A 23,873-nucleotide genomic window follows, 5' to 3' on the forward strand; every position below is an offset into this window, starting at 1 on the left:
GCCCAGGATTCCTATCGTCTTTTAAATGGTGTCGAGAATGGCACGCCTGCCGTTGCTGGACGATCTTGGCGCACATGCTCTCAGGCTAGATAAAACCCATTATAAATAAACACTTACATTTGACACATTTGACACAGCTGACAGATTAATGGAATAACGTTACATATCCACAATGCAAAGTCCCAGTTATTCAGTGATCACGTGTTTGGCTCGTCTTTAGCCTCATTATCTAGTAGAAAAACTTAAATTGTGCTAAAGTTGAAAGACTGTCCTATGTAAGTTGGTGACGTGTTCCACGTATTAGAGTCTGTTAAAGTAAAAGCTCTGCGGCCATTGCCTGTGGCAGTAAACTGTACTTCGCACTCACCTCTTGAAGAATCTCTTGTTTGCCTTGTGTGCTCGAGACACAATGCCACCGGTTCCTTTAAGGATGTCGCCGCCGTATGGTTAACTGTTTTCTACATTAGAAGGCAACTGCAAACCATAAAAAGGCCCTGAGACGTACAGAGATGGCGCTTTTTCGCTAAATTGCAATGCCGGCGTCCATCCGCATTTGATCAAGTATTTTCATTGCGTGTTCAAGTAGAACGAGCAGGGTCTGAGAATGGCGATTCCTTTTTGTGACCCTGTTCTAAAACAGTATGATCAGGCCGGAAAGGATCATTGAATGCAAAACCACTTTGACAGCATCCGTTACAGGGCATATGGAGACGGGCTGCGTGTGCTTTTGGCAAATGAAAGGCTTCGGGCACATTGTTCCTCATTTCGAAAAATCCACATTCGTCACTATTTCAAGGCGTTTGTGAAGAAATAAATAAGAATTAAAGATGAGCTGCATGAAGGCAATAAAATCGTGAGTCATTCCAAAAGTTACACCGGCACATTCGCTGAGGAGCGCAATCGACTCGCTCGGGCCAGCTGGGGTGGTCAGGATTGCCGAGCGGTCTAAGGCGCTGCGTTCAGGTCGCAGTCTCCTCTGGAGGCGTGGGTTCGAATCCCACTTCTGACATTCTGTTGCCTTTGTTGTAGCCACCCGTGCTGTGTATCGCGCTTTCTTCCGAGGGAGCGTCCTTTTCAAAGACGCCAGGAGACAGGCACGCGGGGGACGACCCGGTTTCCCATTTTGGTAGAGATGAAGGTTCAAGGTTCAATTTATTGCAATATAGTGTCAAACACAATTGGAATTCTTTACAGCCAGTCACGCATGGATGTAATGTGGCAAACGAAACATTAAGACAGAACAAGATATGACAATACACAGTCATATGGAAGGTGAATGGAAGGTGCTAAGAGTAATAATGATACTTACACTAATACTGAATGATAAAAGTAGGAGTAATAGAAACAATAAAGTGCAAACAGTGCATTCAGTCCTGAAAAGGAATTGAACTGTCATTAAGCAGCCAGGCGGCCGTGGGAAAGAAGCTCAGGCGATGCCGGGATTTTGCAGTTCTCGGGAGCCGAAGCCTTCTACCTGAAGGGAGCAGCTGAAACATGGTACAGCCTGGATGAGATGGGTCAGACATAATTTTTCTTGCCCTTCTCACAGCCCTGAGGTTGTGAAGGGATTCCAGAGAAGGTAGAGAGGTGTTGATCACTCTCTCTGCCGAGCGGATCACCCGCTGCAGCTTGGCCTTGTCCTTGGCTGCTGCAGCAGGGAACCATGTAATTATTGATTGTGTAATAATGGATTTAATGATGGCAGAGTAAAACCGGATTAATATTTAATAATGAAGTTTTGCAGCTGGCCTCCAGAATCCAGCTGTCTTCTCCAAGCATGACTTCCCTGGTTTCTGGCGTTGGGCCAGTGGCGCAATGTATAACGCGTCTGACTACGGATCAGAAGATTCTAGGTTCGACTCCTGGCTGGCTCGATCCTGTTTTTACTCCTTCCTCCCACACGTTGGGTGTCTGCTGTCCTGCGTCAACATGCCTCAGTAGAGCAGAGGACGCACACCAGGCTCTGATTGCTCAGATGGCGGAGCGCAGGACTGCAGGCAGGCAATTTAGCCGTCCAACCTTAGGTCGATGGGCCGGAGGCAGTGAAGCTTTGCCTCTTGGAGGTGCTGCGATCCTTGCCTTCGAAGCCAGCGTTGCGCATAACCCGGCCGGTGAAAAAGGCAAGCGCACGTCAAAAGAGCGTTCCCTGACCGGGAATCGAACCCGGGCCGCGGCGGTGAGAGCGCCGAATCCTAGCCACTAGACCACCAGGGAGGACACGCTGACCTTCAGGCCGTGGATGCCTGGCACACTGTGCGGAAGGAAAACGGGGCTAAAGTCTCAAACTAGTCGACAAAAGGGCACCCTGCCCCGTGTGAGGCTCGAACTCACGACCTTCAGATTATGAGACTGACGCGCTGCCTAACTGCGCCAACGAGGCACGCCCAGACCGACGGCTCCTGGGAGGCCCCTTGCGTCTGGTTGCGTGGCATTTTTTGCGCCACCAGCGAGGAAACTCCTGCGAGGAGAGCACGACTGGGCTTCTTGCACTCTGGCTACCCACACTGAGGACCTTCTCGTTCTTAATATGTTACATGTACAGAAACAACTTCAAGGAGACACAGAGGGGCTATGTCATGCCCAGGATTCCTATCGTCTTTTAAATGGTGTCGAGAATGGCACGCCTGCCGTTGCTGGACGATCTTGGCGCACATGCTCTCAGGCTAGATAAAACCCATTATAAATAAACACTTACATTTGACACATTTGACACAGCTGACAGATTAATGGAATAACGTTACATATCCACAATGCAAAGTCCCAGTTATTCAGTGATCACGTGTTTGGCTCGTCTTTAGCCTCATTATCTAGTAGAAAAACTTAAATTGTGCTAAAGTTGAAAGACTGTCCTATGTAAGTTGGTGACGTGTTCCACGTATTAGAGTCTGTTAAAGTAAAAGCTCTGCGGCCATTGCCTGTGGCAGTAAACTGTACTTCGCACTCACCTCTTGAAGAATCTCTTGTTTGCCTTGTGTGCTCGAGACACAATGCCACCGGTTCTTTTAAGGATGTCGCCGCCGTATGGTTAACTGTTGTCTACATTAGAAGGCAACTGCGAACCATAAAAAGGCCCTGAGACGTACAGAGATGGCGCTTTTTCGCTAAATTGCAATGCCGGCGTCCATCCGCATTTGATCAAGTATTTTCATTGCGTGTTCAAGTAGAACGAGCAGGGTCTGAGAATGGCGATTCCTTTTTGTGACCCTGTTCTAAAACAGTATGATCAGGCGGGAAAGGATCATTGAATGCAAAACCACTTTGACAGCATCCGTTACAGGGCATATGGAGACGGGCTGCGTGTGCTTTTGGCAAATGAAAGGCTTCGGGCACATTGTTCCTCATTTCGAAAAATCCACATTCGTCACTATTTCAAGGCGTTTGTGAAGAAATAAATAAGAATTAAAGATGAGCTGCATGAAGGCAATAAAATCGTGAGTCATTCCAAAAGTTACACCGGCACATTCGCTGAGGAGCGCAATCGACTCGCTCGGGCCAGCTGGGGTGGTCAGGATGGCCGAGCGGTCTAAGGCGCTGCGTTCAGGTCGCAGTCTCCTCTGGAGGCGTGGGTTCGAATCCCACTTCTGACATTCTGTTGCCTTTGTTGTAGCCACCCGTGCTGTGTATCGCGCTTTCTTCCGAGGGAGCGTCCTTTTCAAAGACGCCAGGAGACAGGCACGCGGGGGACGACCCGGTTTCCCATTTTGGTAGAGATGAAGGTTCAAGGTTCAATTTATTGCAATATAGTGTCAAACACAATTGGAATTCTTTACAGCCAGTCACGCATGGATGTAATGTGGCAAACGAAACATTAAGACAGAACAAGATATGACAATACACAGTCATATGGAAGGTGAATGGAAGGTGCTAAGAGTAATAATGATACTTACACTAATACTGAATGATAAAAGTAGGAGTAATAGAAACAATAAAGTGCAAACAGTGCATTCAGTCCTGAAAAGGAATTGAACTGTCATTAAGCAGCCAGGCGGCCGTGGGAAAGAAGCTCAGGCGATGCCGGGATTTTGCAGTTCTCGGGAGCCGAAGCCTTCTACCTGAAGGGAGCAGCTGAAACATGGTACAGCCTGGATGAGATGGGTCAGACATAATTTTTCTTGCCCTTCTCACAGCCCTGAGGTTGTGAAGGGATTCCAGAGAAGGTAGAGAGGTGTTGATCACTCTCTCTGCCGAGCGGATCACCCGCTGCAGCTTGGCCTTGTCCTTGGCTGCTGCAGCAGGGAACCATGTAATTATTGATTGTGTAATAATGGATTTAATGATGGCAGAGTAAAACCGGATTAATATTTAATAATGAAGTTTTGCAGCTGGCCTCCAGAATCCAGCTGTCTTCTCCAAGCATGACTTCCCTGGTTTCTGGCGTTGGGCCAGTGGCGCAATGGATAACGCGTCTGACTACGGATCAGAAGATTCTAGGTTCGACTCCTGGCTGGCTCGATCCTGTTTTTACTCCTTCCTCCCACACGTTGGGTGTCTGCTGTCCTGCGTCAACATGCCTCAGTAGAGCAGAGGACGCACACCAGGCTCTGATTGCTCAGATGGCGGAGCGCAGGACTGCAGGCAGGCAATTTAGCCGTCCAACCTTAGGTCGATGGGCCGGAGGCAGTGAAGCTTTGCCTCTTGGAGGTGCTGCGATCCTTGCCTTCGAAGCCAGCGTTGCGCATAACCCGGCCGGTGAAAAAGGCAAGCGCACGTCAAAAGAGCGTTCCCTGACCGGGAATCGAACCCGGGCCGCGGCGGTGAGAGCGCCGAATCCTAGCCACTAGACCACCAGGGAGGACACGCTGGCCTTCAGGCCGTGGATGCCTGGCACACTGTGCGGAAGGAAAACGGGGCTAAAGTCTCAAACTAGTCGACAAAAGGGCACCCTGCCCCGTGTGAGGCTCGAACTCACGACCTTCAGATTATGAGACTGACGCGCTGCCTAACTGCGCCAACGAGGCACGCCCAGACCGACGGCTCCTGGGAGGCCCCTTGCGTCTGGTTGCGTGGCATTTTTTGCGCCACCAGCGAGGAAACTCCTGCGAGGAGAGCACGACTGGGCTTCTTGCACTCTGGCTACCCACACTGAGGACCTTCTCGTTCTTAATATGTTACACGTACAGAAACAACTTCAAGGAGACACAGAGGGGCTATGTCATGCCCAGGATTCCTATCGTCTTTTAAATGGTGTCGAGAATGGCACGCCTGCCGTTGCTGGACGATCTTGGCGCACATGCTCTCAGGCTAGATAAAACCCATTATAAATAAACACTTACATTTGACACATTTGACACAGCTGACAGATTAATGGAATAACGTTACATATCCACAATGCAAAGTCCCAGTTATTCAGTGATCACGTGTTTGGCTCGTCTTTAGCCTCATTATCTAGTAGAAAAACTTAAATTGTGCTAAAGTTGAAAGACTGTCCTATGTAAGTTGGTGACGTGTTCCACGTATTAGAGTCTGTTAAAGTAAAAGCTCTGCGGCCATTGCCTGTGGCAGTAAACTGTACTTCGCACTCACCTCTTGAAGAATCTCTTGTTTGCCTTGTGTGCTCGAGACACAATGCCACCGGTTCTTTTAAGGATGTCGCCGCCGTATGGTTAACTGTTGTCTACATTAGAAGGCAACTGCGAACCATAAAAAGGCCCTGAGACGTACAGAGATGGCGCTTTTTCGCTAAATTGCAATGCCGGCGTCCATCCGCATTTGATCAAGTATTTTCATTGCGTGTTCAAGTAGAACGAGCAGGGTCTGAGAATGGCGATTCCTTTTTGTGACCCTGTTCTAAAACAGTATGATCAGGCGGGAAAGGATCATTGAATGCAAAACCACTTTGACAGCATCCGTTACAGGGCATATGGAGACGGGCTGCGTGTGCTTTTGGCAAATGAAAGGCTTCGGGCACATTGTTCCTCATTTCGAAAAATCCACATTCGTCACTATTTCAAGGCGTTTGTGAAGAAATAAATAAGAATTAAAGATGAGCTGCATGAAGGCAATAAAATCGTGAGTCATTCCAAAAGTTACACCGGCACATTCGCTGAGGAGCGCAATCGACTCGCTCGGGCCAGCTGGGGTGGTCAGGATGGCCGAGCGGTCTAAGGCGCTGCGTTCAGGTCGCAGTCTCCCCTGGAGGCGTGGGTTCGAATCCCACTTCTGACATTCTGTTGCCTTTGTTGTAGCCACCCGTGCTGTGTATCGCGCTTTCTTCCGAGGGAGCGTCCTTTTCAAAGACGCCAGGAGACAGGCACGCGGGGGACGACCCGGTTTCCCATTTTGGTAGAGATGAAGGTTCAAGGTTCAATTTATTGCAATATAGTGTCAAACACAATTGGAATTCTTTACAGCCAGTCACGCATGGATGTAATGTGGCAAACGAAACATTAAGACAGAACAAGATATGACAATACACAGTCATATGGAAGGTGAATGGAAGGTGCTAAGAGTAATAATGATACTTACACTAATACTGAATGATAAAAGTAGGAGTAATAGAAACAATAAAGTGCAAACAGTGCATTCAGTCCTGAAAAGGAATTGAACTGTCATTAAGCAGCCAGGCGGCCGTGGGAAAGAAGCTCAGGCGATGCCGGGATTTTGCAGTTCTCGGGAGCCGAAGCCTTCTACCTGAAGGGAGCAGCTGAAACATGGTACAGCCTGGATGAGATGGGTCAGACATAATTTTTCTTGCCCTTCTCACAGCCCTGAGGTTGTGGAGGGATTCCAGAGAAGGTAGAGAGGTGTTGATCACTCTCTCTGCCGAGCGGATCACCCGCTGCAGCTTGGCCTTGTCCTTGGCTGCTGCAGCAGGGAACCATGTAATTATTGATTGTGTAATAATGGATTTAATGATGGCAGAGTAAAACCGGATTAATATTTAATAATGAAGTTTTGCAGCTGGCCTCCAGAATCCAGCTGTCTTCTCCAAGCATGACTTCCTTGGTTTCTGGCGTTGGGCCAGTGGCGCAATGGATAACGCGTCTGACTACGGATCAGAAGATTCTAGGTTCGACTCCTGGCTGGCTCGATCCTGTTTTTACTCCTTCCTCCCACACGTTGGGTGTCTGCTGTCCTGCGTCAACATGCCTCAGTAGAGCAGAGGACGCACACCAGGCTCTGATTGCTCAGATGGCGGAGCGCAGGACTGCAGGCAGGCAATTTAGCCGTCCAACCTTAGGTCGATGGGCCGGAGGCAGTGAAGCTTTGCCTCTTGGAGGTGCTGCGATCCTTGCCTTCGAAGCCAGCGTTGCGCATAACCCGGCCGGTGAAAAAGGCAAGCGCACGTCAAAAGAGCGTTCCCTGACCGGGAATCGAACCCGGGCCGCGGCGGTGAGAGCGCCGAATCCTAGCCACTAGACCACCAGGGAGGACACGCTGGCCTTCAGGCCGTGGATGCCTGGCACACTGTGCGGAAGGAAAACGGGGCTAAAGTCTCAAACTAGTCGACAAAAGGGCACCCTGCCCCGTGTGAGGCTCGAACTCACGACCTTCAGATTATGAGACTGACGCGCTGCCTAACTGCGCCAACGAGGCACGCCCAGACCGATGGCTCCTGGGTGGCCCCTTGCGTCTGGTTGCGTGGCATTTTGTGCGCCACCAGCGAGGAAACTCCTGCGAGGAGAGCACGACTGGGCTTCTTGCACTCTGGCTACCCACACTGAGGACCTTCTCGTTCTTAATATGTTACACGTACAGAAACAACTTCAAGGAGACACAGAGGGGCTATGTCATGCCCAGGATTCCTATCGTCTTTTAAATGGTGTCGAGAATGGCACGCCTGCCGTTGCTGGACGATCTTGGCGCACATGCTCTCAGGCTAGATAAAACCCATTATAAATAAACACTTACATTTGACACATTTGACACAGCTGACAGATTAATGGAATAACGTTACATATCCACAATGCAAAGTCCCAGTTATTCAGTGATCACGTGTTTGGCTCGTCTTTAGCCTCATTATCTAGTAGAAAAACTTAAATTGTGCTAAAGTTGAAAGACTGTCCTATGTAAGTTGGTGACGTGTTCCACGTATTAGAGTCTGTTAAAGTAAAAGCTCTGCGGCCATTGCCTGTGGCAGTAAACTGTACTTCGCACTCACCTCTTGAAGAATCTCTTGTTTGCCTTGTGTGCTCGAGACACAATGCCACCGGTTCTTTTAAGGATGTCGCCGCCGTATGGTTAACTGTTGTCTACATTAGAAGGCAACTGCGAACCATAAAAAGGCCCTGAGACGTACAGAGATGGCGCTTTTTCGCTAAATTGCAATGCCGGCGTCCATCCGCATTTGATCAAGTATTTTCATTGCGTGTTCAAGTAGAACGAGCAGGGTCTGAGAATGGCGATTCCTTTTTGTGACCCTGTTCTAAAACAGTATGATCAGGCGGGAAAGGATCATTGAATGCAAAACCACTTTGACAGCATCCGTTACAGGGCATATGGAGACGGGCTGCGTGTGCTTTTGGCAAATGAAAGGCTTCGGGCACATTGTTCCTCATTTCGAAAAATCCACATTCGTCACTATTTCAAGGCGTTTGTGAAGAAATAAATAAGAATTAAAGATGAGCTGCATGAAGGCAATAAAATCGTGAGTCATTCCAAAAGTTACACCGGCACATTCGCTGAGGAGCGCAATCGACTCGCTCGGGCCAGCTGGGGTGGTCAGGATGGCCGAGCGGTCTAAGGCGCTGCGTTCAGGTCGCAGTCTCCTCTGGAGGCGTGGGTTCGAATCCCACTTCTGACATTCTGTTGCCTTTGTTGTAGCCACCCGTGCTGTGTATCGCGCTTTCTTCCGAGGGAGCGTCCTTTTCAAAGACGCCAGGAGACAGGCACGCGGGGGACGACCCGGTTTCCCATTTTGGTAGAGATGAAGGTTCAAGGTTCAATTTATTGCAATATAGTGTCAAACACAATTGGAATTCTTTACAGCCAGTCACGCATGGATGTAATGTGGCAAACGAAACATTAAGACAGAACAAGATATGACAATACACAGTCATATGGAAGGTGAATGGAAGGTGCTAAGAGTAATAATGATACTTACACTAATACTGAATGATAAAAGTAGGAGTAATAGAAACAATAAAGTGCAAACAGTGCATTCAGTCCTGAAAAGGAATTGAACTGTCATTAAGCAGCCAGGCGGCCGTGGGAAAGAAGCTCAGGCGATGCCGGGATTTTGCAGTTCTCGGGAGCCGAAGCCTTCTACCTGAAGGGAGCAGCTGAAACATGGTACAGCCTGGATGAGATGGGTCAGACATAATTTTTCTTGCCCTTCTCACAGCCCTGAGGTTGTGGAGGGATTCCAGAGAAGGTAGAGAGGTGTTGATCACTCTCTCTGCCGAGCGGATCACCCGCTGCAGCTTGGCCTTGTCCTTGGCTGCTGCAGCAGGGAACCATGTAATTATTGATTGTGTAATAATGGATTTAATGATGGCAGAGTAAAACCGGATTAATATTTAATAATGAAGTTTTGCAGCTGGCCTCCAGAATCCAGCTGTCTTCTCCAAGCATGACTTCCTTGGTTTCTGGCGTTGGGCCAGTGGCGCAATGGATAACGCGTCTGACTACGGATCAGAAGATTCTAGGTTCGACTCCTGGCTGGCTCGATCCTGTTTTTACTCCTTCCTCCCACACGTTGGGTGTCTGCTGTCCTGCGTCAACATGCCTCAGTAGAGCAGAGGACGCACACCAGGCTCTGATTGCTCAGATGGCGGAGCGCAGGACTGCAGGCAGGCAATTTAGCCGTCCAACCTTAGGTCGATGGGCCAGAGGCAGTGAAGCTTTGCCTCTTGGAGGTGCTGCGATCCTTGCCTTCGAAGCCAGCGTTGCGCATAACCCGGCCGGTGAAAAAGGCAAGCGCACGTCAAAAGAGCGTTCCCTGACCGGGAATCGAACCCGGGCCGCGGCGGTGAGAGCGCCGAATCCTAGCCACTAGACCACCAGGGAGGACACGCTGGCCTTCAGGCCGTGGATGCCTGGCACACTGTGCGAAAGGAAAACGGGGCTAAAGTCTCAAACTAGTCGACAAAAGGGCACCCTGCCCCGTGTGAGGCTCGAACTCACGACCTTCAGATTATGAGACTGACGCGCTGCCTAACTGCGCCAACGAGGCACGCCCAGACCGACGGCTCCTGGGTGGCCCCTTGCGTCTGGTTGCGTGGCATTTTGTGCGCCACCAGCGAGGAAACTCCTGCGAGGAGAGCACGACTGGGCTTCTTGCACTCTGGCTACCCACACTGAGGACCTTCTCGTTCTTAATATGTTACACGTACAGAAACAACTTCAAGGAGACACAGAGGGGCTATGTCATGCCCAGGATTCCTATCGTCTTTTAAATGGTGTCGAGAATGGCACGCCTGCCGTTGCTGGACGATCTTGGCGCACATGCTCTCAGGCTAGATAAAACCCATTATAAATAAACACTTACATTTGACACATTTGACACAGCTGACAGATTAATGGAATAACGTTACATATCCACAATGCAAAGTCCCAGTTATTCAGTGATCACGTGTTTGGCTCGTCTTTAGCCTCATTATCTAGTAGAAAAACTTAAATTGTGCTAAAGTTGAAAGACTGTCCTATGTAAGTTGGTGACGTGTTCCACGTATTAGAGTCTGTTAAAGTAAAAGCTCTGCGGCCATTGCCTGTGGCAGTAAACTGTACTTCGCACTCACCTCTTGAAGAATCTCTTGTTTGCCTTGTGTGCTCGAGACACAATGCCACCGGTTCTTTTAAGGATGTCGCCGCCGTATGGTTAACTGTTGTCTACATTAGAAGGCAACTGCGAACCATAAAAAGGCCCTGAGACGTACAGAGATGGCGCTTTTTCGCTAAATTGCAATGCCGGCGTCCATCCGCATTTGATCAAGTATTTTCATTGCGTGTTCAAGTAGAACGAGCAGGGTCTGAGAATGGCAATTCCTTTTTGTGACCCTGTTCTAAAACAGTATGATCAGGCGGGAAAGGATCATTGAATGCAAAACCACTTTGACAGCATCCGTTACAGGGCATATGGAGACGGCTGCGTGTGCTTTTGGCAAATGAAAGGCTTCGGGCACATTGTTCCTCATTTCGAAAAATCCACATTCGTCACTATTTCAAGGCGTTTGTGAAGAAATAAATAAGAATTAAAGATGAGCTGCATGAAGGCAATAAAATCGTGAGTCATTCCAAAAGTTACACCGGCACATTCGCTGAGGAGCGCAATCGACTCGCTCGGGCCAGCTGGGGTGGTCAGGATGGCCGAGCGGTCTAAGGCGCTGCGTTCAGGTCGCAGTCTCCTCTGGAGGCGTGGGTTCGAATCCCACTTCTGACATTCTGTTGCCTTTGTTGTAGCCACCCGTGCTGTGTATCGCGCTTTCTTCCGAGGGAGCGTCCTTTTCAAAGACGCCAGGAGACAGGCACGCGGGGGACGACCCGGTTTCCCATTTTGGTAGAGATGAAGGTTCAAGGTTCAATTTATTGCAATATAGTGTCAAACACAATTGGAATTCTTTACAGCCAGTCACGCATGGATGTAATGTGGCAAACGAAACATTAAGACAGAACAAGATATGACAATACACAGTCATATGGAAGGTGAATGGAAGGTGCTAAGAGTAATAATGATACTTACACTAATACTGAATGATAAAAGTAGGAGTAATAGAAACAATAAAGTGCAAACAGTGCATTCAGTCCTGAAAAGGAATTGAACTGTCATTAAGCAGCCAGGCGGCCGTGGGAAAGAAGCTCAGGCGATGCCGGGATTTTGCAGTTCTCGGGAGCCGAAGCCTTCTACCTGAAGGGAGCAGCTGAAACATGGTACAGCCTGGATGAGATGGGTCAGACATAATTTTTCTTGCCCTTCTCACAGCCCTGAGGTTGTGAAGGGATTCCAGAGAAGGTAGAGAGGTGTTGATCACTCTCTCTGCCGAGCGGATCACCCGCTGCAGCTTGGCCTTGTCCTTGGCTGCTGCAGCAGGGAACCATGTAATTATTGATTGTGTAATAATGGATTTAATGATGGCAGAGTAAAACCGGATTAATATTTAATAATGAAGTTTTGCAGCTGGCCTCCAGAATCCAGCTGTCTTCTCCAAGCATGACTTCCCTGGTTTCTGGCGTTGGGCCAGTGGCGCAATGGATAACGCGTCTGACTACGGATCAGAAGATTCTAGGTTCGACTCCTGGCTGGCTCGATCCTGTTTTTACTCCTTCCTCCCACACGTTGGGTGTCTGCTGTCCTGCGTCAACATGCCTCAGTAGAGCAGAGGACGCACACCAGGCTCTGATTGCTCAGATGGCGGAGCGCAGGACTGCAGGCAGGCAATTTAGCCGTCCAACCTTAGGTCGATGGGCCGGAGGCAGTGAAGCTTTGCCTCTTGGAGGTGCTGCGATCCTTGCCTTCGAAGCCAGCGTTGCGCATAACCCGGCCGGTGAAAAAGGCAAGCGCACGTCAAAAGAGCGTTCCCTGACCGGGAATCGAACCCGGGCCGCGGCGGTGAGAGCGCCGAATCCTAGCCACTAGACCACCAGGGAGGACACGCTGGCCTTCAGGCCGTGGATGCCTGGCACACTGTGCGGAAGGAAAACGGGGCTAAAGTCTCAAACTAGTCGACAAAAGGGCACCCTGCCCCGTGTGAGGCTCGAACTCACGACCTTCAGATTATGAGACTGACGCGCTGCCTAACTGCGCCAACGAGGCACGCCCAGACCGACGGCTCCCGGGTGGCCCCTTGCGTCTGGTTGCGTGGCATTTTGTGCGCCACCAGCGAGGAAACTCCTGCGAGGAGAGCACGACTGGGCTTTTTGCACTCTGGCTACCCACACTGAGGACCTTCTCGTTCTTAATATGTTACACGTACAGAAACAACTTCAAGGAGACACAGAGGGGCTATGTCATGCCCAGGATTCCTATCGTCTTTTAAATGGTGTCGAGAATGGCACGCCTGCCGTTGCTGGACGATCTTGGCGCACATGCTCTCAGGCTAGATAAAACCCATTATAAATAAACACTTACATTTGACACATTTGACACAGCTGACAGATTAATGGAATAACGTTACATATCCACAATGCAAAGTCCCAGTTATTCAGTGATCACGTGTTTGGCTCGTCTTTAGCCTCATTATCTAGTAGAAAAACTTAAATTGTGCTAAAGTTGAAAGACTGTCCTATGTAAGTTGGTGACGTGTTCCACGTATTAGAGTCTGTTAAAGTAAAAGCTCTGCGGCCATTGCCTGTGGCAGTAAACTGTACTTCGCACTCACCTCTTGAAGAATCTCTTGTTTGCCTTGTGTGCTCGAGACACAATGCCACCGGTTCTTTTAAGGATGTCGCCGCCGTATGGTTAACTGTTGTCTACATTAGAAGGCAACTGCGAACCATAAAAAGGCCCTGAGACGTACAGAGATGGCGCTTTTTCGCTAAATTGCAATGCCGGCGTCCATCCGCATTTGATCAAGTATTTTCATTGCGTGTTCAAGTAGAACGAGCAGGGTCTGAGAATGGCAATTCCTTTTTGTGACCCTGTTCTAAAACAGTATGATCAGGCGGGAAAGGATCATTGAATGCAAAACCCATCGACAGCATCCGTTACAGGGCATATGGAGACGGCTGCGTGTGCTTTTGGCAAATGAAAGGCTTCGGGCACATTGTTCCTCATTTCGAAAAATCCACATTCGTCACTATTTCAAGGCGTTTGTGAAGAAATAAATAAGAATTAAAGATAAGCTGCATGAAGGCAATAAAATCGTGAGTCATTCCAAAAGTTACACCGGCACATTCGCTGAGGAGTGCAATCGACTCGCTCGGGCCAGCTGGGGTGGTCAGGATGGCCGAGCGGTCTAAGGCGCTGCGTTCAGGTCGCAGTCTCCTCTGGAGGCGTGGGTTCGAATCCCACTTCTGACATTCTGTTGCCTCTGTTGTAGCCACCCGTGCTGTGTATCGCGCTTTCTTCCGAGGGAGCGTCCTTTTCAAAGACGCCAGGAGACAGGCACGCGGGGGACGACCCGGTTTCCCATTTTGGTAGAGATGAAGGTTCAAGGTTCAATTTATTGCAATATAGTGTCAAACACAATTGGAATTCTTTACAGCCAGTCACGCATGGATGTAATGTGGCAAACGAAACATTAAGACAGAACAAGATATGACAATACACAGTCATATGGAAGGTGAATGGAAGGTGCTAAGAGTAATAATGATACTTACACTAATACTGAATGATAAAAGTAGGAGTAATAGAAACAATAAAGTGCAAACAGTGCATTCAGTCCTGAAAAGGAATTGAACTGTCATTAAGCAGCCAGGCGGCCGTGGGAAAGAAGCTCAGGCGATGCCGGGATTTTGCAGTTCTCGGGAGCCGAAGCCTTCTACCTGAAGGGAGCAGCTGAAACATGGTACAGCCTGGATGAGATGGGTCAGACATAATTTTTCTTGCCCTTCTCACAGCCCTGAGGTTGTGAAGGGATTCCAGAGAAGGTAGAGAGGTGTTGATCACTCTCTCTGCCGAGCGGATCACCCGCTGCAGCTTGGCCTTGTCCTTGGCTGCTGCAGCAGGGAACCATGTAATTATTGATTGTGTAATAATGGATTTAATGATGGCAGAGTAAAACCGGATTAATATTTAATAATGAAGTTTTGCAGCTGGCCTCCAGAATCCAGCTGTCTTCTCCAAGCATGACTTCCCTGGTTTCTGGCGTTGGGCCAGTGGCGCAATGGATAACGCGTCTGACTACGGATCAGAAGATTCTAGGTTCGACTCCTGGCTGGCTCGATCCTGTTTTTACTCCTTCCTCCCACACGTTGGGTGTCTGCTGTCCTGCGTCAACATGCCTCAGTAGAGCAGAGGACGCACACCAGGCTCTGATTGCTCAGATGGCGGAGCGCAGGACTGCAGGCAGGCAATTTAGCCGTCCAACCTTAGGTCGATGGGCCGGAGGCAGTGAAGCTTTGCCTCTTGGAGGTGCTGCGATCCTTGCCTTCGAAGCCAGCGTTGCGCATAACCCGGCCGGTGAAAAAGGCAAGCGCACGTCAAAAGAGCGTTCCCTGACCGGGAATCGAACCCGGGCCGCGGCGGTGAGAGCGCCGAATCCTAGCCACTAGACCACCAGGGAGGACACGCTGGCCTTCAAGCCGTGGATGCCTGGCACACTGTGCGGAAGGAAAACGGGGCTAAAGTCTCAAACTAGTCGACAAAAGGGCACCCTGCCCCGTGTGAGGCTCGAACTCACGACCTTTAGATTATGAGACTGACGCGCTGCCTAACTGCGCCAACGAGGCACGCCCAGACCGGCGGCTCCTGGGTGGCCCCTTGCGTCTGGTTGCGTGGCATTTTGTGCGCCACCAGCGAGGAAACTCCTGCGAGGAGAGCACGACTGGGCTTCTTGCACTCTGGCTACCCACACTGAGGACCTTCTCGTTCTTAATATGTTACACGTACAGAAACAACTTCAAGGAGACACAGAGGGGCTATGTCATGCCCAGGATTCCTATCGTCTTTTAAATGGTGTCGAGAATGGCACGCCTGCCGTTGCTGGACGATCTTGGCGCACATGCTCTCAGGCTAGATAAAACCCATTATAAATAAACACTTACATTTGACACATTTGACACAGCTGACAGATTAATGGAATAACGTTACATATCCACAATGCAAAGTCCCAGTTATTCAGTGATCACGTGTTTGGCTCGTCTTTAGCCTCATTATCTAGTAGAAAAACTTAAATTGTGCTAAAGTTGAAAGACTGTCCTATGTAAGTTGGTGACGTGTTCCACGTATTAGAGTCTGTTAAAGTAAAAGCTCTGCGGCCATTGCCTGTGGCAGTAAACTGTACTTCGCACTCACCTCTTGAAGAATCTCTTGTTTGCCTTGTGTGCTCGAGACACAACGCCACCGGTTCTTTTAAGGATGTCGCCGCCGTATGGTTAACTGTTGTCTACATTAGAAGGCAACTGCGAACCATAAAAAGGCCCTGAGACGTACAGAGATGGCGCTTTTTCGCTAAATTGCAATGCCGGCGTCCATCCGCATTTGATCAAGTATTTTCATTGCGCGTTCAAGTAGAACGAGCAGGGTCTGAGAATGGCGATTCCTTTTTGTGACCCTGTTCTAAAACAGTATGATCAGGCGGGAAAGGATCATTGAATGCAAAACCACTTTGACAGCATCCGTTACAGGGCATATGGAGACGGGCTGCGTGTGCTTTTGGCAAATGAAAGGCTTCGGGCACATTGTTCCTCATTTCGAAAAATCCACATTCGTCACTATTTCAAGGCGTTTGTGAAGAAATAAATAAGAATTAAAGATGAGCTGCATGAAGGCAATAAAATCGTGAGTCATTCCAAAAGTTACACCGGCACATTCGCTGAGGAGCGCAATCGACTCGCTCGGGCCAGCTGGGGTGGTCAGGATGGCCGAGCGGTCTAAGGCGCTGCGTTCAGGTCGCAGTCTCCTCTGGAGGCGTGGGTTCGAATCCCACTTCTGACATTCTGTTGCCTTTGTTGTAGCCACCCGTGCTGTGTATCGCGCTTTCTTCCGAGGGAGCGTCCTTTTCAAAGACGCCAGGAGACAGGCACGCGGGGGACGACCCGGTTTCCCATTTTGGTAGAGATGAAGGTTCAAGGTTCAATTTATTGCAATATAGTGTCAAACACAATTGGAATTCTTTACAGCCAGTCACGCATGGATGTAATGTGGCAAACGAAACATTAAGACAGAACAAGATATGACAATACACAGTCATATGGAAGGTGAATGGAAGGTGCTAAGAGTAATAATGATACTTACACTAATACTGAATGATAAAAGTAGGAGTAATAGAAACAATAAAGTGCAAACAGTGCATTCAGTCCTGAAAAGGAATTGAACTGTCATTAAGCAGCCAGGCGGCCGTGGGAAAGAAGCTCAGGCGATGCCGGGATTTTGCAGTTCTCGGGAGCCGAAGCCTTCTACCTGAAGGGAGCAGCTGAAACATGGTACAGCCTGGATGAGATGGGTCAGACATAATTTTTCTTGCCCTTCTCACAGCCCTGAGGTTGTGAAGGGATTCCAGAGAAGGTAGAGAGGTGTTGATCACTCTCTCTGCCGAGCGGATCACCCGCTGCAGCTTGGCCTTGTCCTTGGCTGCTGCAGCAGGGAACCATGTAATTATTGATTGTGTAATAATGGATTTAATGATGGCAGAGTAAAACCGGATTAATATTTAATAATGAAGTTTTGCAGCTGGCCTCCAGAATCCAGCTGTCTTCTCCAAGCATGACTTCCCTGGTTTCTGGCGTTGGGCCAGTGGCGCAATGGATAACGCGTCTGACTACGGATCAGAAGATTCTAGGTTCGACTCCTGGCTGGCTCGATCCTGTTTTTACTCCTTCCTCCCACACGTTGGGTGTCTGCTGTCCTGCGTCAACATGCCTCAGTAGAGCAGAGGACGCACACCAGGCTCTGATTGCTCAGATGGCGGAGCGCAGGACTGCAGGCAGGCAATTTAGCCGTCCAACCTTAGGTCGATGGGCCGGAGGCAGTGAAGCTTTGCCTCTTGGAGGTGCTGCGATCCTTGCCTTCGAAGCCAGCGTTGCGCATAACCCGGCCGGTGAAAAAGGCAAGCGCACGTCAAAAGAGCGTTCCCTGACCGGGAATCGAACCCGGGCCGCGGCGGTGAGAGCGCCGAATCCTAGCCACTAGACCACCAGGGAGGACACGCTGGCCTTCAGGCCGTGGATGCCTGGCACACTGTGCGAAAGGAAAACGGGGCTAAAGTCTCAAACTAGTCGACAAAAGGGCACCCTGCCCCGTGTGAGGCTCGAACTCACGACCTTCAGATTATGAGACTGACGCGCTGCCTAACTGCGCCAACGAGGCACGCCCAGACCGACGGCTCCTGGGTGGCCCCTTGCGTCTGGTTGCGTGGCATTTTGTGCGCCACCAGCGAGGAAACTCCTGCGAGGAGAGCACGACTGGGCTTCTTGCACTCTGGCTACCCACACTGAGGACCTTCTCGTTCTTAATATGTTACACGTACAGAAACAACTTCAAGGAGACACAGAGGGGCTATGTCATGCCCAGGATTCCTATCGTCTTTTAAATGGTGTCGAGAATGGCACGCCTGCCGTTGCTGGACGATCTTGGCGCACATGCTCTCAGGCTAGATAAAACCCATTATAAATAAACACTTACATTTGACACATTTGACACAGCTGACAGATTAATGGAATAACGTTACATATCCACAATGCAAAGTCCCAGTTATTCAGTGATCACGTGTTTGGCTCGTCTTTAGCCTCATTATCTAGTAGAAAAACTTAAATTGTGCTAAAGTTGAAAGACTGTCCTATGTAAGTTGGTGACGTGTTCCACGTATTAGAGTCTGTTAAAGTAAAAGCTCTGCGGCCATTGCCTGTGGCAGTAAACTGTACTTCGCACTCACCTCTTGAAGAATCTCTTGTTTGCCTTGTGTGCTCGAGACACAATGCCACCGGTTCTTTTAAGGATGTCCCCGCCGTATGGTTAACTGTTGTCTACATTAGAAGGCAACTGCGAACCATAAAAAGGCCCTGAGACGTACAGAGATGGCGCTTTTTCGCTAAATTGCAATGCCGGCGTCCATCCGCATTTGATCAAGTATTTTCATTGCGTGTTCAAGTAGAACGAGCAGGGTCTGAGAATGGCAATTCCTTTTTGTGACCCTGTTCTAAAACAGTATGATCAGGCGGGAAAGGATCATTGAATGCAAAACCACTTTGACAGCATCCGTTACAGGGCATATGGAGACGGCTGCGTGTGCTTTTGGCAAATGAAAGGCTTCGGGCACATTGTTCCTAATTTCGAAAAATCCACATTCGTCACTATTTCAAGGCGTTTGTGAAGAAATAAATAAGAATTAAAGATGAGCTGCATGAAGGCAATAAAATCGTGAGTCATTCCAAAAGTTACACCGGCACATTCGCTGAGGAGCGCAATCGACTCGCTCGGGCCAGCTGGGGTGGTCAGGATGGCCGAGCGGTCTAAGGCGCTGCGTTCAGGTCGCAGTCTCCTCTGGAGGCGTGGGTTCGAATCCCACTTCTGACATTCTGTTGCCTTTGTTGTAGCCACCCGTGCTGTGTATCGCGCTTTCTTCCGAGGGAGCGTCCTTTTCAAAGACGCCAGGAGACAGGCACGCGGGGGACGACCCGGTTTCCCATTTTGGTAGAGATGAAGGTTCAAGGTTCAATTTATTGCAATATAGTGTCAAACACAATTGGAATTCTTTACAGCCAGTCACGCATGGATGTAATGTGGCAAACGAAACATTAAGACAGAACAAGATATGACAATACACAGTCATATGGAAGGTGAATGGAAGGTGCTAAGAGTAATAATGATACTTACACTAATACTGAATGATAAAAGTAGGAGTAATAGAAACAATAAAGTGCAAACAGTGCATTCAGTCCTGAAAAGGAATTGAACTGTCATTAAGCAGCCAGGCGGCCGTGGGAAAGAAGCTCAGGCGATGCCGGGATTTTGCAGTTCTCGGGAGCCGAAGCCTTCTACCTGAAGGGAGCAGCTGAAACATGGTACAGCCTGGATGAGATGGGTCAGACATAATTTTTCTTGCCCTTCTCACAGCCCTGAGGTTGTGAAGGGATTCCAGAGAAGGTAGAGAGGTGTTGATCACTCTCTCTGCCGAGCGGATCACCCGCTGCAGCTTGGCCTTGTCCTTGGCTGCTGCAGCAGGGAACCATGTAATTATTGATTGTGTAATAATGGATTTAATGATGGCAGAGTAAAACCGGATTAATATTTAATAATGAAGTTTTGCAGCTGGCCTCCAGAATCCAGCTGTCTTCTCCAAGCATGACTTCCCTGGTTTCTGGCGTTGGGCCAGTGGCGCAATGGATAACGCGTCTGACTACGGATCAGAAGATTCTAGGTTCGACTCCTGGCTGGCTTGATCCTGTTTTTACTCCTTCCTCCCACACGTTGGGTGTCTGCTGTCCTGCGTCAACATGCCTCAGTAGAGCAGAGGACGCACACCAGGCTCTGATTGCTCAGATGGCGGAGCGCAGGACTGCAGGCAGGCAATTTAGCCGTCCAACCTTAGGTCGATGGGCCGGAGGCAGTGAAGCTTTGCCTCTTGGAGGTGCTGCGATCCTTGCCTTCGAAGCCAGCGTTGCGCATAACCCGGCCGGTGAAAAAGGCAAGCGCACGTCAAAAGAGCGTTCCCTGACCGGGAATCGAACCCGGGCCGCGGCGGTGAGAGCGCCGAATCCTAGCCACTAGACCACCAGGGAGGACACGCTGGCCTTCAGGCCGTGGATGCCTGGCACACTGTGCGGAAGGAAAACGGGGCTAAAGTCTCAAACTAGTCGACAAAAGGGCACCCTGCCCCGTGTGAGGCTCGAACTCACGACCTTCAGATTATGAGACTGACGCGCTGCCTAACTGCGCCAACGAGGCACGCCCAGACCGACGGCTCCCGGGTGGCCCCTTGCGTCTGGTTGCGTGGCATTTTGTGCGCCACCAGCGAGGAAACTCCTGCGAGGAGAGCACGACTGGGCTTTTTGCACTCTGGCTACCCACACTGAGGACCTTCTCGTTCTTAATATGTTACACGTACAGAAACAACTTCAAGGAGACACAGAGGGGCTATGTCATGCCCAGGATTCCTATCGTCTTTTAAATGGTGTCGAGAATGGCACGCCTGCCGTTGCTGGACGATCTTGGCGCACATGCTCTCAGGCTAGATAAAACCCATTATAAATAAACACTTACATTTGACACATTTGACACAGCTGACAGATTAATGGAATAACGTTACATATCCACAATGCAAAGTCCCAGTTATTCAGTGATCACGTGTTTGGCTCGTCTTTAGCCTCATTATCTAGTAGAAAAACTTAAATTGTGCTAAAGTTGAAAGACTGTCCTATGTAAGTTGGTGACGTGTTCCACGTATTAGAGTCTGTTAAAGTAAAAGCTCTGCGGCCATTGCCTGTGGCAGTAAACTGTACTTCGCACTCACCTCTTGAAGAATCTCTTGTTTGCCTTGTGTGCTCGAGACACAATGCCACCGGTTCTTTTAAGGATGTCGCCGCCGTATGGTTAACTGTTGTCTACATTAGAAGGCAACTGCGAACCATAAAAAGGCCCTGAGACGTACAGAGATGGCGCTTTTTCGCTAAATTGCAATGCCGGCGTCCATCCGCATTTGATCAAGTATTTTCATTGCGTGTTCAAGTAGAACGAGCAGGGTCTGAGAATGGCAATTCCTTTTTGTGACCCTGTTCTAAAACAGTATGATCAGGCGGGAAAGGATCATTGAATGCAAAACCACTTTGACAGCATCCGTTACAGGGCATATGGAGACGGCTGCGTGTGCTTTTGGCAAATGAAAGGCTTCGGGCACATTGTTCCTCATTTCGAAAAATCCACATTCGTCACTATTTCAAGGCGTTTGTGAAGAAATAAATAAGAATTAAAGATGAGCTGCATGAAGGCAATAAAATCGTGAGTCATTCCAAAAGTTACACCGGCACATTCGCTGAGGAGCGCAATCGACTCGCTCGGGCCAGCTGGGGTGGTCAGGATGGCCGAGCGGTCTAAGGCGCTGCGTTCAGGTCGCAGTCTCCTCTGGAGGCGTGGGTTCGAATCCCACTTCTGACATTCTGTTGCCTCTGTTGTAGCCACCCGTGCTGTGTATCGCGCTTTCTTCCGAGGGAGCGTCCTTTTCAAAGACGCCAGGAGACAGGCACGCGGGGGACGACCCGGTTTCCCATTTTGGTAGAGATGAAGGTTCAAGGTTCAATTTATTGCAATATAGTGTCAAACACAATTGGAATTCTTTACAGCCAGTCACGCATGGATGTAATGTGGCAAACGAAACATTAAGACAGAACAAGATATGACAATACACAGTCATATGGAAGGTGAATGGAAGGTGCTAAGAGTAATAATGATACTTACACTAATACTGAATGATAAAAGTAGGAGTAATAGAAACAATAAAGTGCAAACAGTGCATTCAGTCCTGAAAAGGAATTGAACTGTCATTAAGCAGCCAGGCGGCCGTGGGAAAGAAGCTCAGGCGATGCCGGGATTTTGCAGTTCTCGGGAGCCGAAGCCTTCTACCTGAAGGGAGCAGCTGAAACATGGTACAGCCTGGATGAGATGGGTCAGACATAATTTTTCTTGCCCTTCTCACAGCCCTGAGGTTGTGAAGGGATTCCAGAGAAGGTAGAGAGGTGTTGATCACTCTCTCTGCCGAGCGGATCACCCGCTGCAGCTTGGCCTTGTCCTTGGCTGCTGCAGCAGGGAACCATGTAATTATTGATTGTGTAATAATGGATTTAATGATGGCAGAGTAAAACCGGATTAATATTTAATAATGAAGTTTTGCAGCTGGCCTCCAGAATCCAGCTGTCTTCTCCAAGCATGACTTCCCTGGTTTCTGGCGTTGGGCCAGTGGCGCAATGGATAACGCGTCTGACTACGGATCAGAAGATTCTAGGTTCGACTCCTGGCTGGCTCGATCCTGTTTTTACTCCTTCCTCCCACACGTTGGGTGTCTGCTGTCCTGCGTCAACATGCCTCAGTAGAGCAGAGGACGCACACCAGGCTCTGATTGCTCAGATGGCGGAGCGCAGGACTGCAGGCAGGCAATTTAGCAGTCCAACCTTAGGTCGATGGGCCGGAGGCAGTGAAGCTTTGCCTCTTGGAGGTGCTGCGATCCTTGCCTTCGAAGCCAGCGTTGCGCATAACCCGGCCGGTGAAAAAGGCAAGCGCACGTCAAAAGAGCGTTCCCTGACCGGGAATCGAACCCGGGCCGCGGCGGTGAGAGCGCCGAATCCTAGCCACTAGACCACCAGGGAGGACACGCTGGCCTTCAAGCCGTGGATGCCTGGCACACTGTGCGGAAGGAAAACGGGGCTAAAGTCTCAAACTAGTCGACAAAAGGGCACCCTGCCCCGTGTGAGGCTCGAACTCACGACCTTCAGATTATGAGACTGACGCGCTGCCTAACTGCGCCAACGAGGCACGCCCAGACCGACGGCTCCTGGGTGGCCCCTTGCGTCTGGTTGCGTGGCATTTTGTGCGCCACCAGCGAGGAAACTCCTGCGAGGAGAGCACGACTGGGCTTCTTGCACTCTGGCTACCCACACTGAGGACCTTCTCGTTCTTAATATGTTACACGTACAGAAACAACTTCAAGGAGACACAGAGGGGCTATGTCATGCCCAGGATTCCTATCGTCTTTTAAATGGTGTCGAGAATGGCACGCCTGCCGTTGCTGGACGATCTTGGCGCACATGCTCTCAGGCTAGATAAAACCCATTATAAATAAACACTTACATTTGACACATTTGACACAGCTGACAGATTAATGGAATAACGTTACATATCCACAATGCAAAGTCCCAGTTATTCAGTGATCATGTGTTTGGCTCGTCTTTAGCCTCATTATCTAGTAGAAAAACTTAAATTGTGCTAAAGTTGAAAGACTGTCCTATGTAAGTTGGTGACGTGTTCCACGTATTAGAGTCTGTTAAAGTAAAAGCTCTGCGGCCATTGCCTGTGGCAGTAAACTGTACTTCGCACTCACCTCTTGAAGAATCTCTTGTTTGCCTTGTGTGCTCGAGACACAATGCCACCGGTTCTTTTAAGGATGTCGCCGCCGTATGGTTAACTGTTGTCTACATTAGAAGGCAACTGCGAACCATAAAAAGGCCCTGAGACGTACAGAGATGGCGCTTTTTCGCTAAATTGCAATGCCGGCGTCCATCCGCATTTGATCAAGTATTTTCATTGCGTGTTCAAGTAGAACGAGCAGGGTCTGAGAATGGCAATTCCTTTTTGTGACCCTGTTCTAAAACAGTATGATCAGGCGGGAAAGGATCATTGAATGCAAAAC

The 23,873-nt window shown here is 49.4% G+C and overlaps 34 non-coding genes across 34 annotated transcripts; 17 read left to right on the plus strand and 17 right to left on the minus strand.

The window, feature by feature from the left end:
• Positions 1 to 926: 926 nt before the first annotated feature.
• Positions 927 to 1,009, plus strand: trnal-cag (transfer RNA leucine (anticodon CAG)). The gene has a single exon. It is a non-coding gene; the product is annotated as a tRNA-Leu (tRNA).
• Positions 1,010 to 2,142: 1,133 nt separating this feature from the next.
• trnae-cuc (transfer RNA glutamic acid (anticodon CUC)) lies at positions 2,143 to 2,214 on the minus strand. Its single transcript has one exon. It is a non-coding gene; the product is annotated as a tRNA-Glu (tRNA).
• A 92-nt stretch (positions 2,215 to 2,306) lies between these two features.
• Positions 2,307 to 2,380, minus strand: trnam-cau (transfer RNA methionine (anticodon CAU)). The gene has a single exon. It is a non-coding gene; the product is annotated as a tRNA-Met (tRNA).
• A 1,124-nt stretch (positions 2,381 to 3,504) lies between these two features.
• On the plus strand, positions 3,505 to 3,587 carry trnal-cag (transfer RNA leucine (anticodon CAG)). The gene has a single exon. It is a non-coding gene; the product is annotated as a tRNA-Leu (tRNA).
• A 792-nt stretch (positions 3,588 to 4,379) lies between these two features.
• trnar-acg (transfer RNA arginine (anticodon ACG)) lies at positions 4,380 to 4,452 on the plus strand. The gene has a single exon. It is a non-coding gene; the product is annotated as a tRNA-Arg (tRNA).
• A 268-nt stretch (positions 4,453 to 4,720) lies between these two features.
• On the minus strand, positions 4,721 to 4,792 carry trnae-cuc (transfer RNA glutamic acid (anticodon CUC)). The gene has a single exon. It is a non-coding gene; the product is annotated as a tRNA-Glu (tRNA).
• A 92-nt stretch (positions 4,793 to 4,884) lies between these two features.
• trnam-cau (transfer RNA methionine (anticodon CAU)) lies at positions 4,885 to 4,958 on the minus strand. Its single transcript has one exon. It is a non-coding gene; the product is annotated as a tRNA-Met (tRNA).
• A 1,124-nt stretch (positions 4,959 to 6,082) lies between these two features.
• On the plus strand, positions 6,083 to 6,165 carry trnal-cag (transfer RNA leucine (anticodon CAG)). The gene has a single exon. It is a non-coding gene; the product is annotated as a tRNA-Leu (tRNA).
• A 792-nt stretch (positions 6,166 to 6,957) lies between these two features.
• On the plus strand, positions 6,958 to 7,030 carry trnar-acg (transfer RNA arginine (anticodon ACG)). The gene has a single exon. It is a non-coding gene; the product is annotated as a tRNA-Arg (tRNA).
• Positions 7,031 to 7,298: 268 nt separating this feature from the next.
• On the minus strand, positions 7,299 to 7,370 carry trnae-cuc (transfer RNA glutamic acid (anticodon CUC)). Its single transcript has one exon. It is a non-coding gene; the product is annotated as a tRNA-Glu (tRNA).
• Positions 7,371 to 7,462: 92 nt separating this feature from the next.
• Positions 7,463 to 7,536, minus strand: trnam-cau (transfer RNA methionine (anticodon CAU)). The gene has a single exon. It is a non-coding gene; the product is annotated as a tRNA-Met (tRNA).
• Positions 7,537 to 8,660: 1,124 nt separating this feature from the next.
• Positions 8,661 to 8,743, plus strand: trnal-cag (transfer RNA leucine (anticodon CAG)). The gene has a single exon. It is a non-coding gene; the product is annotated as a tRNA-Leu (tRNA).
• A 792-nt stretch (positions 8,744 to 9,535) lies between these two features.
• trnar-acg (transfer RNA arginine (anticodon ACG)) lies at positions 9,536 to 9,608 on the plus strand. The gene has a single exon. It is a non-coding gene; the product is annotated as a tRNA-Arg (tRNA).
• A 268-nt stretch (positions 9,609 to 9,876) lies between these two features.
• trnae-cuc (transfer RNA glutamic acid (anticodon CUC)) lies at positions 9,877 to 9,948 on the minus strand. The gene has a single exon. It is a non-coding gene; the product is annotated as a tRNA-Glu (tRNA).
• Positions 9,949 to 10,040: 92 nt separating this feature from the next.
• Positions 10,041 to 10,114, minus strand: trnam-cau (transfer RNA methionine (anticodon CAU)). The gene has a single exon. It is a non-coding gene; the product is annotated as a tRNA-Met (tRNA).
• Positions 10,115 to 11,237: 1,123 nt separating this feature from the next.
• Positions 11,238 to 11,320, plus strand: trnal-cag (transfer RNA leucine (anticodon CAG)). Its single transcript has one exon. It is a non-coding gene; the product is annotated as a tRNA-Leu (tRNA).
• A 792-nt stretch (positions 11,321 to 12,112) lies between these two features.
• Positions 12,113 to 12,185, plus strand: trnar-acg (transfer RNA arginine (anticodon ACG)). Its single transcript has one exon. It is a non-coding gene; the product is annotated as a tRNA-Arg (tRNA).
• A 268-nt stretch (positions 12,186 to 12,453) lies between these two features.
• trnae-cuc (transfer RNA glutamic acid (anticodon CUC)) lies at positions 12,454 to 12,525 on the minus strand. Its single transcript has one exon. It is a non-coding gene; the product is annotated as a tRNA-Glu (tRNA).
• Positions 12,526 to 12,617: 92 nt separating this feature from the next.
• On the minus strand, positions 12,618 to 12,691 carry trnam-cau (transfer RNA methionine (anticodon CAU)). The gene has a single exon. It is a non-coding gene; the product is annotated as a tRNA-Met (tRNA).
• A 1,122-nt stretch (positions 12,692 to 13,813) lies between these two features.
• trnal-cag (transfer RNA leucine (anticodon CAG)) lies at positions 13,814 to 13,896 on the plus strand. Its single transcript has one exon. It is a non-coding gene; the product is annotated as a tRNA-Leu (tRNA).
• A 792-nt stretch (positions 13,897 to 14,688) lies between these two features.
• On the plus strand, positions 14,689 to 14,761 carry trnar-acg (transfer RNA arginine (anticodon ACG)). Its single transcript has one exon. It is a non-coding gene; the product is annotated as a tRNA-Arg (tRNA).
• Positions 14,762 to 15,029: 268 nt separating this feature from the next.
• trnae-cuc (transfer RNA glutamic acid (anticodon CUC)) lies at positions 15,030 to 15,101 on the minus strand. Its single transcript has one exon. It is a non-coding gene; the product is annotated as a tRNA-Glu (tRNA).
• Positions 15,102 to 16,391: 1,290 nt separating this feature from the next.
• On the plus strand, positions 16,392 to 16,474 carry trnal-cag (transfer RNA leucine (anticodon CAG)). The gene has a single exon. It is a non-coding gene; the product is annotated as a tRNA-Leu (tRNA).
• A 792-nt stretch (positions 16,475 to 17,266) lies between these two features.
• trnar-acg (transfer RNA arginine (anticodon ACG)) lies at positions 17,267 to 17,339 on the plus strand. Its single transcript has one exon. It is a non-coding gene; the product is annotated as a tRNA-Arg (tRNA).
• Positions 17,340 to 17,607: 268 nt separating this feature from the next.
• On the minus strand, positions 17,608 to 17,679 carry trnae-cuc (transfer RNA glutamic acid (anticodon CUC)). Its single transcript has one exon. It is a non-coding gene; the product is annotated as a tRNA-Glu (tRNA).
• Positions 17,680 to 17,771: 92 nt separating this feature from the next.
• On the minus strand, positions 17,772 to 17,845 carry trnam-cau (transfer RNA methionine (anticodon CAU)). Its single transcript has one exon. It is a non-coding gene; the product is annotated as a tRNA-Met (tRNA).
• Positions 17,846 to 18,968: 1,123 nt separating this feature from the next.
• Positions 18,969 to 19,051, plus strand: trnal-cag (transfer RNA leucine (anticodon CAG)). Its single transcript has one exon. It is a non-coding gene; the product is annotated as a tRNA-Leu (tRNA).
• Positions 19,052 to 19,843: 792 nt separating this feature from the next.
• trnar-acg (transfer RNA arginine (anticodon ACG)) lies at positions 19,844 to 19,916 on the plus strand. The gene has a single exon. It is a non-coding gene; the product is annotated as a tRNA-Arg (tRNA).
• Positions 19,917 to 20,184: 268 nt separating this feature from the next.
• Positions 20,185 to 20,256, minus strand: trnae-cuc (transfer RNA glutamic acid (anticodon CUC)). Its single transcript has one exon. It is a non-coding gene; the product is annotated as a tRNA-Glu (tRNA).
• Positions 20,257 to 20,348: 92 nt separating this feature from the next.
• trnam-cau (transfer RNA methionine (anticodon CAU)) lies at positions 20,349 to 20,422 on the minus strand. Its single transcript has one exon. It is a non-coding gene; the product is annotated as a tRNA-Met (tRNA).
• Positions 20,423 to 21,545: 1,123 nt separating this feature from the next.
• trnal-cag (transfer RNA leucine (anticodon CAG)) lies at positions 21,546 to 21,628 on the plus strand. Its single transcript has one exon. It is a non-coding gene; the product is annotated as a tRNA-Leu (tRNA).
• A 792-nt stretch (positions 21,629 to 22,420) lies between these two features.
• trnar-acg (transfer RNA arginine (anticodon ACG)) lies at positions 22,421 to 22,493 on the plus strand. The gene has a single exon. It is a non-coding gene; the product is annotated as a tRNA-Arg (tRNA).
• Positions 22,494 to 22,761: 268 nt separating this feature from the next.
• Positions 22,762 to 22,833, minus strand: trnae-cuc (transfer RNA glutamic acid (anticodon CUC)). Its single transcript has one exon. It is a non-coding gene; the product is annotated as a tRNA-Glu (tRNA).
• Positions 22,834 to 22,925: 92 nt separating this feature from the next.
• On the minus strand, positions 22,926 to 22,999 carry trnam-cau (transfer RNA methionine (anticodon CAU)). Its single transcript has one exon. It is a non-coding gene; the product is annotated as a tRNA-Met (tRNA).
• Between the last annotated feature and the right edge of the window lie 874 nt (positions 23,000 to 23,873).

Source organism: Misgurnus anguillicaudatus, chromosome 10 (assembly GCF_027580225.2).
Source record: "Misgurnus anguillicaudatus chromosome 10, ASM2758022v2, whole genome shotgun sequence".
NCBI lineage: Eukaryota > Metazoa > Chordata > Actinopteri > Cypriniformes > Cobitidae > Misgurnus > Misgurnus anguillicaudatus.